Here is a 12,845-nt window from a genome sequence, read left to right as displayed (position 1 = left end):
TGATATATATATATTTGTATGTGTATTATAATAAAGTCTTATGTGAAACTACTAATCGTGTACTACGTCTACGTCTACGTCTACGTGGTTATCTTGCTCTCTACGTGCTGCTGCTAAACCTTCTCTCTACTGTTATCTACAGACCGAAGTCATCACACTTTCGCAGATTAAAGCATATTGGTGGGATCATTCGGTTTTTTTTTTTTTTTTATGCATTCGCTACCTCTACCCAGCTATCCCCAGCTGAAAAGAGAGAAGAAGAAGAAGAAAAGAAGAAGACAGAAGAAGAAGAGAAGGAGAGAAGAGAAGAAGAAGAATGAAGAGAAGAAGAAGAAGGAAGAGAGAGAAAACGTCCTTCCAATTGCGTCTTCCAGACGGAGGAGGATGGAGAAGGAAAAAAACTAACAGCAGATGCAGCGTGAAGAAGAGATTGAAGGAGAAGGAGAGAGAGAGATCTTACACGGCGAACTATTGGTTAGTACATCCTAATCACTGTATACATAGCCGAAATTCGGAAATAATTTATTTAACAGTAATCGTTCGCAAATTTTTCGTAGTTTAGCTAGCGTGGTATTTCGGAATTTCACTGTCGGGTGACCGTGCTCAAAGCGTCGAAAGGATTAGTAGCTATGCGATGAGGAGGCGGACGCCTAGTGCGCTTCAAAGTTATGACCTCAGATGTTCGCAATTTAGGAAGCCGATTCGGTGTTGTATCCTACCAACAGAGGCTGCTACGCCCACAAACTCACCATAGTAGGTAAAGGTGACGAACGAGCCAATTTCTTCACGCGCCGATATTTTTGAGTCACGATTGCAGTATCATTGGGTCGATACACGCAGCAAACCACGTTCAAATTTTTATTAAACAAAGAGGTTGGCTGATGGATATGTGTTTACATATAAGCTTATATTCGGTCCTTATCTGTTATTTATGTTTCGTCGTTTTGTTTGTTTAGTTTCTTATTGTTTCCTTTGATTAACGATGACTAACGTGTTTTAAGTGGTGAAGAGTAACCTTGTTGCCATCCTTCCCGGGCCTTTCCATGCCGATTCGGTTGAGTTACCGTTGCGACTGTCGACTTCTTTGTTGATACGGAATGAGCGCTCATTTTTACTGACAGCTGAGATCCCTCAAACTCGTGTTCAAAACGAAACTCATCGCCTTCTCTACCCAGGATTTACCATCGCTATTTCAACACGTCACGCGGTCAGGTGCCGGGCTTGTAATTACAGGCATAGAGCACACCTTTATACGAGGTAGTATGGCATGTTTGATGTTTGCAGTGTGGATAATGTTTTCAACTTTTAACGGTTTAATTGTTTTTAATGCCAAACTGTATTTTTTTGTGGGGACACAAATACTTCGAGATGGAAGGGAGAATTATTGTGTATGCAGACAGCGGTAACCGGACGTGACGCTTAGACGTCACACTAGAACATCTACATGTATAGGAGGGTTGACGAACGCGCCAAACGACAATAGACGCGGTGGCGTGCCCGCTATTCATGGTCGCACTGCGAACTGGCATCGGGGGAGATTGATTCCTGCAAGGGTCTTGTTTAGCACGACGAGTTTCAGAGCCGGTTTTGATCCAATCGTATTGCAAGCATTTGCAAAAGCGAAAAGACAGAAGATATAATGGAGAGGGGACTATTGTAGTCAGTCAGGAGCCTAGTAGCATGGTTGCTATATAGCGGGGACTGGTATTATGTATATATTATTTGTATGGTGCTAGTTATAATAAATAAAGTCTAGGTGAAAACTTACTAATGCGTGGACTTTACGTCTACGTCTTACGTCTACCGTGGTTTCTCTGCTCTCTACGCTGCTGCTGCCTAACCTCTCCTATTGATTATCTACGCAGACCGAGTCATCCACTTTCGGCAGTACAGACAATTATTATGATATGGTGCTCTGGTCGTAGGCAGGCGGTAATGCGCCCAGCGCTGACCTTTATATCCTTCGCGCGCGCATAGTAACACGATCTCCATCAATTATGTGCTAGCAACACAAGAGCAGACGGAGTTACTTGTCTAGATGCACAACACCCAGGGCGTAGGCTGAGCAAATTCTTAGGGGGGGGCAAATTCTGACTAAACTGTGTAGCGATGAGCGACGGGCGCAGCTTTCATTGGCGTCCCGATTGTTTGGGTGGGGTGCGGTCTGAGAAAGCTTCACGGATAAGTGACAAAAAAATCCGTATAGGTTATTTACGATATTTAGCTAAGTTATTTTTTATTTTGCTCTAAATCTAGGGGTGCAGCTGGCCCCTTGCCCCTCCCCACAGGCCTAGGCCATCCACCCGTATGTAGCAGACTACACAGGCTACGGCCATGCACCCCATGTAGAGACGACACAGGCTACGGCATGGCACCGCCATGTAGTGACGAACGGAAGGGGCGTCTTGCACCCGCCATGTGCAGACGACCGGAGGGGGGTTTTGCACCCGCATGTAGAGACGACACAGGAGGGGGTCCTTGACCCGCATGTACGACGACACAGGAGGGGCGTCCTGGCCGCCCGCTGCTGCACGCTGCTCGTTACGGTCCGTGAGGCCTGCTGACATTTTTAATTGATGTAGGACGTTAAATGGGACATGAAAGCCAGCATGATGATCGCAATGACAGGTGATCTTTGATCGCGATGGCGATATGGATGCCGTTAAATTGCTTTTTCGACGCTCGCTCGCGCATATATATAGGCATATATATTATTTATATATTATATATGACAGCAGGTCATTATTGCAGTTCAGCTCATCGTTTTGGCCGTTTTTCCATCCCTCCGCTTCTCTCCCTTTCTCTCCTCATCACGCGATCCCCTCGTATATGTGATTCCTTTTCTGGCGCTCGCTTGCGTGACGTCACCGAGTTATTTGTTTCTGCCTTCGTGTCGTGACATATCCACTGATGACGTCAGAAACAGGCGCAGTGACGACCGGCACAGCGGGCCTTGCTTGCCGGCATCTGTTGCTTGAACTGATGAGCGCAACTTGCGTGACTTGTTTCGTTAGCTATAGCAGACATGCGTGCGTGTGTGTGCTAGCTGCGCGCAGTATGGCGCTGCCCGTGTGTTGCGTGGCGTTAGCTTACGTGTCTGTGCGTGTGTGCGTTGCGACGTGCCTGTACGTGTCTGTGTGCGTGGCGTTGCGTGTGTTGGTGTCTGTGTGCGTGTCTGTGTGCGTGCGCGTTTCGTTGTGCGTGCTGTGTGGTGGGCGTTGGTGTGTGCGTGTCTGTGTCGTGTGGTAGGTGTGTTGCTCACGTGTGCGTGGGTGCATTTACGGTGTAGAGAGGATTACTCTTTGTGAAATAAGCGCTGCGGTTTTTTATATTTAAAGGGCGCGCGTGGATAATCAGAAAACATTTTTTCGACGAATAAATAATGTAAGCCCGCCGCTCGCTGCCTCTGAAATGTGTTACTGTCTGGGCAAAGCTCGCTGCTCAAGGCGTTATTGTATTTTCCGATTTTTTTTCCATATAAAATATGCGTTTATCTGCCAGTAGTTTGTACAGCTTCTTGACTCTAGCGGAGCGTTCAATTCATTCGTGCGGCTATTGCCTGCGATCGTTGCTGCGATTGGTTAGTTGTAGAGTGCTCGCTGTGTGACATTAGGCTCGAAATTCACTATAGCAAATCGCGCGGTGTAGAGAGACACGGAATTAAGGCGGAAGGAAACAGGGGAGCGGGAACATTCAGAGAGAGAGAGAGAGGGGGCGATAGACGCGAGAGAGAGGTGGAGGGACAGAGAGACAGTTGAGTGGTGGAGAACGAGAGAAACGAGGGGAGTAATTGAGAAAGTGATGGGATTAGAGAAGCGAAGAATAGAGAAGAAATCGCGAATCGAAAGACAGGGGCAGGGTGAGAGAGGGCTGGAATTTGTTGGGACTGATTTATTGAGCGATCTGTGTGAAATTTACTTCTGGTTTATTGTATTTTTCATTCATTTTGTTATTATTGTCGTAGTTTTTTACAACCAGGCTTTTTCGCTTATCATTGCCGTGCACATAACAGTGTTGGTAGTTAAAGGGTTTATATATATATATTATATTTATATAGCAATTCCTCTTTTAACTACCACATCTGTTGTCGCATATTTTAGATAGTGGATACAATAACATTCGCACAAATCGAGACATGGTAATTCCACATAGATTGCTCAATGCTAATATTACTATATATATATTTATTATAGATTCCAATGCGTTGTTTATGAACTTCGTGTTGTCGAGGTGCCCAATAACAATGAGGAGCGCAAATATAGATTAAATTAACGGACACGGTGTATATTTGACTCTGTTTTATTGCATGCAGAATGTTTCGTATGGAGTGCCTACACAGAGTTGATCTAGTTAGAACTTTCCCGGAGGTTGTATAAAAATCATGCATATGTGATCTATTGTTCGTATTCATGCATGCGCGGTTCTAAAGATTACATAGATACTAATTTAGGCGTCATTGTCGGTGGACTGGCGGCGCGCTGGCGGTAAATGAATTCATTGTAGAGTTCACATAACTTCCTTTAATTAAATTTTTTTATTATATATATTATATAGAGAGAGGAGATATTTAAAGAGAAGGAGGGAGAGAGAAGAGAGAGAGAGAGAGAGAGAGAGAGAGAGTATATTATTTGTTAATCTATATCGTCGCTGGTATTTTAGGAGGATTTTCAACACGGTAAGAGCTATGCGTTGAATACTTTCATCTACTATCCACGCATCCCTCTCACGACGTGTGTCAGCCAATCATGTCAGCCACTCATCTCGCTGGAGTCGGATCGAGAATTCTGGCCGTGTATATATAGCTGTGTTTGTGTGTGTGCGTGCGTGCGTTGCCCGTGCGTGACGCGGCGTGGTGCGGTGCAGTTTGCGTGCGTGCGTGCTGTGCGTGCGTGCGTGCGTTTGCGTGAGTGGTCGCGTGCGTGTGTACTTGCGTGTTGCGTGGGTACGTACGTACGTGTGTCGTGTGTGTGTGTGTGTGTGTGTGTGTGTGTGTGTGTTATGTGTGTGTGTTGTGTGTGTGGTGTGTGTGTGTGTGTGTGTGTATGCTGCGTGTGTGCGCGCGCGCGCAACGTAGTGTTGTTATGGTGTGTGGTTTATGCGCGCGGGTGTGTGTGCATGCGTGCGCAATTATCGTGCGTACGTGCGTGTATTGCGTACATGGAAATATTTATGTTTACAGTTTTGTTATATTCGCTCGGCGACTCAGATTTAGAAGCCTTAGTATGAGACATCCTTGAGAGTAAAAAAATGTCAATTATTTACGCGCGCACACACCACACACACACACACAAACACACACACACACCACCACACACACACACACACACACAGCACACCACACACACCCACACACACACACCGTACACACACACACCACACACACCAACCACACACACACACTCACACACCTCAGCACACACAACACCAGCACACACAACACACCACACACCACTCACACACACACACACACACAACACCACACACACAAACACACACACACACACACACACACATATTAATTATATATTACTAGTCTATATACTATATATATGTCGGCTTCACGCATTGCGAGGCGGCTGGCTCCCTGTACTATCAATGTTCATGCTTTGCTGCGCTTGCATATTTCATCGTGTCTTCATCGTAGTAACGATAATCACCTTCATAACGCAAGCGGTTGTATCGCTAAATTTATTAAGAGAGTTCCTAAGGCACTCCTCAGTCATACTCGAATAATACGTACAACCATTCATCATGCATCCATCATTCCACCATCCATCCTCATCCACCCATCATCCATCCATCCATCCATCCATCCATCCATATCCATCTATCATCCTCCATCCATCATCTCCATCATTCCATCCATCATCCATCCATCCATCCATCTTATCCTTCATCTCACCCATCTATCATCCATCCTCCATCCAGTCACATCCTCATCCATCCATCCATCATATCATCGATCCATCTATCCATCATCTATCCATCCATCCATCTCCATCCATCATTCCATCCATCCATCCCTCCATCCATCCATCCATCATCCATCCATCATTCATCCATCAATCCTCCATCCTCCATCCATCATTCCATCATGTCACCCCCACCATCTCATCCATCATCACTCCACCATCGATCCATCCATCCATCATCATTTCTCAGTCATCATCACCCATTCATCCATGATCCATGCATCCATGCATGCATCCATCCATCATATTCATCATCCATCATCCATCCATCATAATTCATCCATCATCCATCCATGTGTGTCCATCCATCATCCTCCATCCATCATCTCATCCATCCATCATCTCCATTTTTCATCCATCATCCATCCATCCAAGCATCATCATCTATTCATCCATCCATCCATTAATCATCCTCCATCCATCGCATGCATCAATCCATCATTCATCATCCAACCCCACCCACCCATTCACCCATCCATCATCATCTATCCAACTCCATCATCATCCATCCATCCATCCATCATCCAATCCATCCATCCATCCACCCATCCATCTATCCATCCATCCATCCATCCATCCATCCATTCATCCATCCACCCACCCACCCATCCATCCATTTATCTATCTACCCATTCATCTATCCATCCAGCCATCTATCCATCCAGCCATCCAGCCATCAATCTATCCATCCATCTATCCACTCATTTATCTATTCATCCATTAATCCATACATCTATCCATCCAGCCATCTATCCATCCAGCCATCTATCCATCCAGCCATCCAGCCATCAATCTATCCATCCATCTATCCACTTATTTATCCATTCATCCATCAATCCATCCATTTATCCATCCAGCCATCCATCCATCCATCCATCTATCCATTTATCCACCCATCCATCTATCTATCCATTCATCCATCCATCCATTTATCCATCTATCTATACGTCCATATATACATACAGGACGGACGGACAGACGCACGGACAGGCAGACAGACAGACAAACGGGTAACCTCGTCTAAATTTGAACGGCGATAATTAGAAACGCCCTGAAACGCGGTGTTTTTGGTGGCGGTTAATTGGATCACTGCTACGCTTGCACGATGGTATCACTTCATCTATGTCGCTTTTTTTTTGCTTCTCTGATCTGCTACACACTCTTACATGACTCGCACCTCCTCCCACTTTCCTTTCCTTTCTTGCTTTTCCATCTATACCCACGCACCCACAACACACGCACGTACGCGCGCACGCACGCACATGCACGCACGCACATGCACGCACGCGTGATCTCTGTTGTAATTTCCCAGCAGGTTTTCATCCACTTCGCCGCGCGCGACTTTCTTAATATCGCGACCCCGGCGATACTCTCGCTAAAAGCATCTTGAACAAATTATTAGCCTTTCGTTGCGTCGGCAGAGTATCTGCTTTATAAGCGACGTTATATGCGTCATCGCCGGGCACGCACATCGCATGCGTGTCCTTGCGATCCCGCTGACCGCAGTGGCGCCACCATGCGGTGATCAGTAGCTCCAACGCACTCGCGTTTTTCGCGCGTAGATTTTCACCGCGCTGCTACATACATCTGTACGTTTTCTCGCCTAGACATGCCCTCAGTCGTTATGGCTAACTCATCGCTACTAAATTCTATACAATAGTACACTGTAATAGAAACTGTATAAGAGACGTTAGCAAAGATAGAGAAGATTCAGTAAGTAAATCGACCGCGCTGTAGGTTGAACTAGAAAACGATGGGAAAGTGGCGAAGTTGCACTCACTGAATTGGGTAGAACTAGAGCTATAGTGCTACAATAAACGAGTAGACTGTTATAGAGATAATGCTACAGAGCAAGTAGAATGTAGTGAGTGGGGCTGACACACCGTATCGCCTCTTGCAGAAACAGCAACTGGGTGAAGACACCGCCAAGCAACAACGTCACATACTGGGGATACTTCGAGTACTACAACTGGCTGGATGAGAAGAAGATCGAGCGGTTCCAGCACTATACGAAGTACGGCGAGTTCTGGTTCGTCTGCGAAACACGCGGACGCAACAAGGTGAAGGTGAGTGTCGCACACAGACGATATTATGTAGTTTGCCTCTCTGCCGTGTTCGGTGGGTATTTTGCTATTATTTTCTAATTCTGTTCCCCTGTGTGTTACTAACATTACATCGAGTATTTTCTGGAATCACATCCTGTGGAATCACACTCCGTAGTGCTGACTGAGGTGTGTTGTTGTAATATAATTATGGATTTCCTCTCTGGTAATTGCTAATATGGAGTCACATTTTCTGGAAATTTCTATAATCCATTGGAATCAAACTCCATATTGCTGGTTCATGTCTCTTGTTCCGATTTTGCGGCATTGACTTTTGCAAACGTGGTGTCATCTATTTTCTGGACATTAACCTTGTTAAGTCACACTGTGTTAGTATTTACCCAGACTCCTCATCCCAATATTTTTATCGATTATTTATGCCCCTTACCATTGTAACCTCGCAGCAAGCACTGCATAATTAGTTCGCGCTGTTTATTATACTCATAATCATCAATACTACAATTAAATGATAAATGATTACTGTTTACAGTTTATAATATCGCCTGTGTTAGCCTTCACTAATCTCCTCCTCCCCGGGGTTTCTCCCCTTCCTCCTCTCCCCGCAGAAAGCTGACGAGGTGCGAGCTTACTACCCGGTCATCACGACGCCTCTTGCTAAACCTTACGACGTCTGCAACCCGACGACGACGACCGATGCCATAGAAACGACGACGCCCGTCGACGTCGTGCCGACCGACGACACGCCCGCCTTCGCCACCGTCGCCTCGCCGTTCGGCCGCGCAACGACAGCGGCGCCACCGTCGCGCCGGAACCGGACGGAGGGCGGCGACCGCGGGGTGGCGCGTCAGCCGCCGCCGCAGTACACGGAGAAGATCGAGCGACCGAAGCCACCCGACGGTGGCGCCGCCGCCGACACAACCAAAGTGCCGCACGTTAAGAGCACCACTTTCCCGGAGATGCTTAACAACGCAATATACAAGGACCTTAACGGCACGCCGGCGCGAGGGGGCGCCAGCGTCGCGCTCGTCGCGTCGTGCGTCGTCGGTGTGCTCCTGCTGGCGATGGTGGCGGCACCTGGCGGCGGCCTGCAGCGATAGCCAGGGCAGCGAGCTGGAACACGTCAAAGGCAGGCCGCATCGCCACAGCCCTGCCACACCTCAATGTGATACTTAGAGGGCTAAGATTAGGGGGAGGCGAGCATGGAGAGACAGAGAAGTGGTAGAGAGAAAAGGAGAGAGAGAGAGAGGGGGAGCATAGGAGCTGCGTTGCAGCACAACCGGATATAGAGGTCAGCACTGTCTCTCTACGCCGTGGGAACGAAACGACCGACACAGTACATACACACATGCGCGCACACATACACGCGCACGCACACACACACACACACACACACACACACACACACACACACACACGCGCTCACACACGCGCGCACATACACGCTCGCGCGCACACACACACGCTCACACACACACGTACACGCACGCGCGCGCGCAATGCACACAAATCACACACACACACACACACACACACACACACACACACACACACACGTGCACGCGCTCACACACGCGCGCACATACACGCTCGCGCGCACACACACACGCTCACACACACACGTACACGCACGCGCGCGCGCAATGCACACAAACACACACACACGTTACGCACGCATGCACGCACGCATGCACGCACGCACGCACGCACGCACACACACACACACATAGACTCACTCACACACACTTACACACAAGCATCTTTGTTTGAAGCCACTGTGATCGCGAGGTGGACAGCTTAGAGGTTGATAGATGGAGCCACCCGCGTTTTGTCTATCGATCTCTGCATCCGTAAGACCTTTTGCCTGTTTACATTATAACAAAAATGCTAATAAGTTCGTACGATTACGAGACAGCTATTAGCAAAATCGACATTTTGAAACAATTGAAAATCGTGCTAGAAAGCGAGGTTATATACATCTAGAATGCTATTCGGGACCCCCGTTTGACTTCACAGTGTAGACTGACACCAAAGATGATTGACAATCGACTTGCTGCTCCGGCAGACAGTCATACAGGGACCTCTGGCGTCAGTCTACTCTATATTCAACGTGTACATAGTTAGACGGCCGAGCGCGGTATTAGCCACCACGTAGGCTCAGTGCTTTAACAGCAGTAGGAGAAGTCTCATGCACGTCGGCGAGCTGTTCACGCGGGGGGGGGGGCGCTGCGGTCAATTTTGTTTGAGTAACGTGTAGAGTGTGATTCGGTGGCCGTGTGTGCAACGCGCGAATTCGTCGCCGAGGAAACGTATATACACGAATCCCTTAATCGGAAACTTTGCTATATGGGGTGGCTTCGATTCACTGTCTATTCTTGTTACACAAGATGGCGCCGATGAAAACAATTGTATTATACTGACAACTTATTGTGCCTTTGTACTATTGTTGCTTGTGTTCTTTGTAAAATGTGGACGGAGTGCATGCATATTATACAAAAATTGGTTAATGGGAAACTACTAGAACCAATATTAATTTGATTTGAATAAACGACATTTAATTCTTGCTTCCTGATCACGGAAGCATTAGACGAGTGCGGTAAACGACTTGCTGTATATAGAAAATAATTTTGTTTGACCTCATGTAGATGGCGCTATTGTAGGTGTGGGTCAAACGGAGTTTTTTCTGAGATGACTTTTATATAACGATAATATATAAGACATGATGTTAAGGTGACACACTTTACTGAAACTGTAAATAAATTCAATATTTTACGATTTTATCCGTTGCTTCTACCATTTTTATTCGCAGATCTGTCATCGCAAGGTCACTGCGTTCTAATCGGTATAAGTTACCGTATAAGTAATGTTCTCATCGTTTTCCGAAACGCGCTTCAGATTTGACAAAGAACCAACGTTGCCATGGGAACAACTAGCATCCGGCGATATCGGGGAGACTATATTCGAACTCTTGTCGGTGCCTTTGTCGCCTGCGCGTGTCGTGGTTAATTTCTACACCGGTATTAATTAGCACATATGAGTTAAGCACTGTAATTAGAACGCTGCCTGGATCGGAACGCTATAGCTTTGTCGTCCACATATTAACTCTTTACTTATAATCGCCGACAGTCATTTTGCAGCTCGGTGGTGAGTGGGGAAACAAGCGAGCCACGTACAGTGTTTTGTACGGCCTGTGTGGGGAAAGGGAAGGGGAGGGGAGGGAGGATTGACTCTTCTCGCTTTCATGTTTTTCGCCTAGTGATTACGTGCGCGCGTGTGCGTGTGTGCGTGCATGCGCGTGCGCGATTGTTACGGGGGAGGGGTTGGCTTTTCTAGTGCGCAGCTTCCTGTTAAGCAATCTAGGAGGATTGCCTAGGGATGTCTGCGTGTGCGTGTGCGCGTGCGCGTGCGCGTGTGCGTGTGCGTGTGCGTGTGTGCGTGTGCATGTGCGTCTTCGTCTGCGTCTGCATGGGCGTGTGTGCGTGTGTACGTGTGTGCGTGTGTCCGTGCGTGTGTGTGTGCGTGCGTGCGTGCGTTCGTGCGTGCGCGCGCGCGCGTGTGTGTGTGTGTGTGTGTGTGTGTGCGCGCGCACGCGCGCGCGTGTGTGTGTGTGTGTGTGTGTGTGTGTGTCGCGCGTCGTGTGTGTGTGTCGTGTGTCGTGTGTGTCGTGTCGTGTGTCGTCGTGTGTGTGTGTGTGTGTGTGTGTGTGTGTGTGTGTGTGTGTGTGTGTGTGTGTGTGTTGGAGGTAGGGTATTGCCTCTTCTAGGTTGATGTTGCCTAACAATGTGTATGCATGATAGAAGGAAAAGGAGGCTTTGACCCTTTTAGCTTGCGGTTTGCTGCCTGGTTAGGCGGGGGAGGGGAGTGCTGCGGACCACTTGTATAGCTAGCAATTGTCGACGTCTGTCTAGCGATGTGATGGAAGGGAGTTCGCCGTGACCCTTTAATCTAACGTGTCGATGCGGGTGCGCAGAGGTAGAGTGCGCTCGTGTTTGAACTCGCAGTACACTGTCTATAGCCGGCCCCGCTTGCTAATTACTTACAATCAACAACCTGTCTGACACAAGCGATTGGAAAATGCGAAGGTTTCATTCATTCACACTACGATGACATTCACTCTTGATGTGCGCCTATCAACTTATGCATTACATCATCCGATGACATCGCGCATTCCAGATCATTGTGTGTATCGCATCAACTACTAGCACGATCCACATGCATGTGCTATAGAATAGCTCATCTATCGCGGATTATATATTCTATAATCGACGTGTAAAACCTATGCACACGTCACGGGTAACCCGAGATAGTCACCGGTCTGAACGTTGAAGGTTCTCAGTTGCAAGATGCATGTGAGGCCTCTTCTACCATCTTCACGCCTAGTATATGTAATGTAGTACGCAGGAACGTGTAAACCCCTTTCCCACTTCATCTAGAATTCAGCTTGGCAGTATAATAATCTGAAATCATATCTGCCAATTTTGCTGCTTTTACCACAAATCCCACAATTTTTTCACATATCTGCCCCCACGGCTGTAGTACTCTGAAAATTGCGGCTCGTACAGCACCATGACTGATCAGGGGCGTAGCTACCATAACGCAGATACGCAGTTGCGTACACATCATTTTACCAAACTTTTTTTTCAGAGAAAGAGAGAGAGAGAGAGAGAGAGAGAGAGAGAGAGAGAGAGAGAGAGAGAGAGAGAGAGAGAGAGAGAGAGAGAGAGTAGTAGTAGTAGTAGTAGTAGTCGTACGTAGTAAGTAGTAGTACGTACGTAGTAAGTAAGTAAGTAAGTAAGTAACGTTAACGTAACGT

The 12,845-nt window shown here is 47.3% G+C and overlaps 1 protein-coding gene and 1 long non-coding RNA gene across 2 annotated transcripts in view; both read left to right on the top strand.

Annotated features, from left to right (window-relative positions):
• LOC106811153 (MOXD1 homolog 1-like) overlaps nt 1-4,698 on the top strand; it is a 44,186-nt gene extending 39,488 nt beyond the window's left edge. The window contains exon 5 of the mRNA XM_014814696.1: nt 4,659-4,698. The gene's annotated coding sequence lies outside the window, so the exon portion shown is untranslated. The remainder of the gene's footprint in view (nt 1-4,658) is intronic.
• A 59-nt stretch (nt 4,699-4,757) lies between these two features.
• On the top strand, nt 4,758-8,806 carry LOC106811154. The gene is made up of 3 exons (XR_001394111.1): nt 4,758-4,790; nt 7,873-8,038; nt 8,641-8,806. It is a non-coding gene; the product is annotated as an uncharacterized LOC106811154 (long non-coding RNA).
• The last annotated feature ends 4,039 nt before the right edge of the window (nt 8,807-12,845 follow it).

This window comes from Priapulus caudatus, unplaced genomic scaffold, assembly GCF_000485595.1.
Source record: "Priapulus caudatus unplaced genomic scaffold, Priapulus_caudatus-5.0.1 Scaffold509, whole genome shotgun sequence".
NCBI classification, from domain to species: Eukaryota; Metazoa; Priapulida; class Priapulimorpha; order Priapulimorphida; family Priapulidae; genus Priapulus; species Priapulus caudatus.
Note: the sequence above shows the minus strand (reverse complement) of the source record. Positions and strands in the feature narration are given on the sequence as shown.